At 34.3% G+C, this 4,429-nt stretch overlaps 1 protein-coding gene across 3 annotated transcripts in view; it reads right to left on the reverse strand.

Moving 5' to 3' along the window:
• Positions 1–4,429, reverse strand: part of LOC106874384 (glutamate receptor ionotropic, kainate 2) — a 1,088,700-nt gene that overhangs the window by 354,580 nt on the left and 729,691 nt on the right. The gene's annotated exons all lie outside the window — the stretch shown is intronic.

Here is a 4,429-nt window from a genome sequence, read left to right on the forward strand (position 1 = left end):
TCACCATTCTGTTGAAATATAGCTGGCTATCAGCAGAACATCGGCTTAGCTTTATTATTATTATCATTATTATTATTATTATTATTATTATTATTATTATTATTATTATTATTATTATTATTATTATTATTATTATTATTATTGTCAAGGCGGCGAGTTGGCAGAATCGTTAGCACGCTAGATGAAATTCTTAGCGGTATTTCGCCCGTTGCGACGTTCTGAGTTCAAATTCAGCCGGGTGGGAGGGAGGTCTCAATATATTGAGTACCAGTAGAATATTGGTGTCGATGTGATCGACGTTCCCCTCACCCCACAAATATATTTCAGGCCTTGTGTCTATCGTAGAAAGGAATGTTATTATTATAACTATTAATATTATTGAGTGAGACAGCAGTGCATGGCATAAAAGTGATACTGGGGTTAAATAAACGATGGCCTTATACCCATCATGACTACCCCTCTGATAAGGATGCACCAGGCACATGCATCACAAATATATATGCGCGTCATAATGATCTCATATCAAAATAAACAGCACATGAAGTTGCAGGTGGGACCCAGTTAGAATTTTCCTCAGTAGCCCAGCCCGCTCAAAATGTCCCTGAATAAGGTTTGTTTCAGGATGAGGAACAAACCACCCATGTTTCCAAAGGTGATTTATCGAAACACCATAGAATTCCTCTCTACACGTGGCTATGATGCTCTCCCGCTACTTGTGCTCGTGATCAAAGATGCACATATCGTCAGCCACTAAGGGACATTCTCAACTGGTAACGGTCAAGGAACTACCAAGCAAATCTGTGGCATTGAGCAGAATATTTCCTGTAGCCCACCGTTTATACCGAGACAAAACAATATACATTATAACACTCTCAATCAGTGAAGATGAGAAGCCATGAGAGCTACTGCCTGGTACTGCACCAGGGCATTTATCATTATTATCCGTTCTTGCAGTAACCTATTCAAGAGAGAAAGGAATTATGTTGAAATACAGCTGAATTTTTACCATAACTTCACGGTTACAACGTAAGAAATCAGAGGAAATAATGTTATTGTGTAAAATCAATATTATAATTCTGTTTGTTCCTTCGTTTCCGGGTTACGTTTGAGTTTGTTAGAGAGAGGATGAGGTGGTTTGAGAGTGACAGAGAGGGCGAAGAGTGAGAAACAGGGAGGGGGAGTGAGGTAGATGGTAGATAGACATTTCCACTAACCACGCTGTCACGCGGTTAGTGGAATAGAGAAATAAAGGCAAAGTTAAAGAGAATATTGCAAACGGTGTGAAGAGGGGAATTACATCGTTAAAAAGTTTAACGTTAGCAAAGGGACATTTAAAAATCATGTAATATAGTATTTTGACTGGAAGTCAAATAACTTTTCGAAATAGTCACGAGTGTTATTGTTTTTTGGTTTTGTTTTTTGCAATGGAATTGCAACTAATCCTGTATATAAAACAATGGGTATATTCTCTATATGGTTTTGTGTACCTTAGTTCTATATAATGTAAAGTAATTATTAGTATTAGATAGAATTAAATACTAAAGAATGTTACGTGTAATAACTATTGTATCAGCAGTATTGTATATTCTTCTTTTGCACAAGCAACAATAACTTTCATGTGTAATAAAATTCAAATCATTTTTTTCTTTCTTATATAGTTCTTCTTAGTTCTTTTTGTTCCGTGGTATTTTCACAGGCCCCGGTAGTTTATATATTCTTCTTTCTGTCTGTTGTCAATGTGAAACCTTTAAATTTATTATATTTATTAATTTGTGGTTATCCAATCATGTCCACTTTTGCTCCCAGAATTTATGCCCTGTGTATTTTTATCGTTCTCTCCATATACAGAGTCCCAATGCTTTATTGAACATTAACGTTCTAGGCCTCTCCAGTTGGTTAATCAACGAACTGTTTGACGCAGCTTTGGTTTGAATATAAACTTCCCAATAAGTTTGAATTGGTGTCTTAAGGAAAAAAAAAAGAACTTCATGTCTATGGATAGACAGGAGGATCATTTGGTCACATTGATAATTAGTTTTGCAGATAGCTGTAAAAGTAGAAGTCTTATAAGTGCTAAATTGTTTCGTTAGTTTGGGGAACTGAGATTTATTATGAAGGAGCAATTTTCATTCTTTTGTATCTTCTCTTGTATGAAAATCTCAGACTAAGTTTCTTGGTATTTTTGATATATACATTATGGAATATCATGCATTTCGACAGCCTAAAGATCAATGGTGTTCTGCTCGTGGAGAAAATTTAGAGCGACTGAACAGTCGATTTAACAAAGTGATGGCAGCAGACAGGATGCACGAAGGAACGCATTTGACCAGATGGCGGATTTTTGTGAATTTTAAATTTATTTAAAAATACTACTTGATTGTTTAGTTAGTAGCATGTGCTTATTGCTTTTAATCAGGACCTTAAATACTGGATGGGATCTCTTCTATACATATACGGCTATGTCAATTACTGATGGCATTTAACCCAAAATGTTTAGAAGAACATGTCGCAGAGAGAAACGAAGCAATTTTTTTTTTTTTTTTTGAGGATATACAGAGAATTAAAACTTTCCTTCACTGAATCTTGGAACAAATATTATCAAAAACTGCGCATTGGGTTCTATATTAGAGAATAATTCCCTCAGAAATATCATCCTTAACACGGTGCAGCAAGACCAGAAGTATTATATTTCATTTATCTTTTCAAAGTTCGAAGCAGGTTGCTGCATGGTTTTCTTCTTGAGCAAAATCATTTGTATAATAATCTATCATAGATATTACTGAGGCAGGTTTGTGTTTGAGGTTGAAATCAACGTTAAGGTTTCTATATCCGGCAGTCTCTTTCGCTTTTGGCAGATGATATAATGAGTCACCAATATTTTCGTTCTTCTGTTTGTCACTAAGGAAACTTTTTAAGTACCAACATAATCTGAAATACTGAGGAGATCATATGTATTCATCAACAAATATTTTGCCACTTGCCTGCTAGTTTCAGTCGCGCTACGTCATCTGGTGGTTATGCAGCGAACTGAGAAATGTTTTCTAAAATATTCTGGAGAAATAGATGTCACTTGGAGTCTTGGAAAATTTAAATTCTCTACTTCCTTTTAATGTAGGTCAGCATCCAGCAAAGAGCATTTTTTTTAAAAGTGAAGAATGCTTTAGAATATGTTGGTACCTTTATTAATATTTCAATCACAGTTCCTGCAGCTAATAGTGAATTAAATTAAAAGATTAACCCTAGAAAGAATCCATTTGAAATCATTCTCTAATTGCGTAAATGTTATACAAACGTATGCATTATAGATAAAGGTTTATATTGTATTTACATTATAAACAGGCAGGAGTTTCAGAATTTCGTGCAAATTCAATCTTATTTCTGCATCTATAACCTAAATTTAATTTAATTAACTATAAATTTAATAACATTTCTTTAACGTTCAGTTTAATTATGCTGAGGCTTTGCGTTCCATTTCTATGACAAAGTACATTTTTGCTTGATAACTACTGATGATATTCATGTAACATAAAACTGACGTTGTGCTGAAATCCCACATATGAATATAAGCATATTTGACAAAATGATATAATATGATATGACTGCTAGATAAACAATTATGTTTCTAATAACTGTAGATATCTCGCTGACACAAATCCTACCAATATGTCTCCATATACCATAGCAATTTATCTTTGATATCGAATATCTAAATATTCATCCTTCACTTAAATTTCCCTAAATGAGATGGGAAATTTCATACTCATATATCTATTCACACCATCTCATACTGTATAGAACTTCACATATACAAATGCATTTATGATTAACGTCATCTCTTTCCAATATTGTTTCGCTTGGTGCCAAGCATCCGGCTTTAACCCTCAATCAATTGTAAGTTAATGTAAAGGTTAAACAGTTTTGATACTCTCATTCGAATTCTGCTTTACTGAACGATCAGTAGAGTTGAGCGTACAGAAGGAAAATGAGCTTAATTACAAAATATCTATAAATCATTAGCATGGTTAAGAAAGCGTAGCTCAAAATATCCCTTAACCTTAGAGCGAAAACAACTAAAAGAATTTTGGCATGACACATTAGTTAAGTCCCTACGTAACCCCTGTAATATTTTCTCTAGATAACCACAAGCACGTGCACACACATACTCATGTGTACATAATATAAACGTGTGTACGTGTGTGTGTATGTATGTATATACATTCGTATATGCATGCGTGTGTGCGTGCGTGTGCGCGCGTGTGCGTGTGAGTGTGTGTGCGTGTTGGTGTATGTATGTGTATTTATGTGCCTGCATATATATTGCTTCATTATTTCATATAGAAAGATATTTATATCTGTATATTCATATACATACACACACACATGTATACTTCGTTTTTGACTCTCCTCAGACATTACATTATATATATAT

The sequence above is a fragment of the Octopus bimaculoides genome, chromosome 2 (assembly GCF_001194135.2).
Source record: "Octopus bimaculoides isolate UCB-OBI-ISO-001 chromosome 2, ASM119413v2, whole genome shotgun sequence".
Taxonomy (NCBI): domain Eukaryota; kingdom Metazoa; phylum Mollusca; class Cephalopoda; order Octopoda; family Octopodidae; genus Octopus; species Octopus bimaculoides.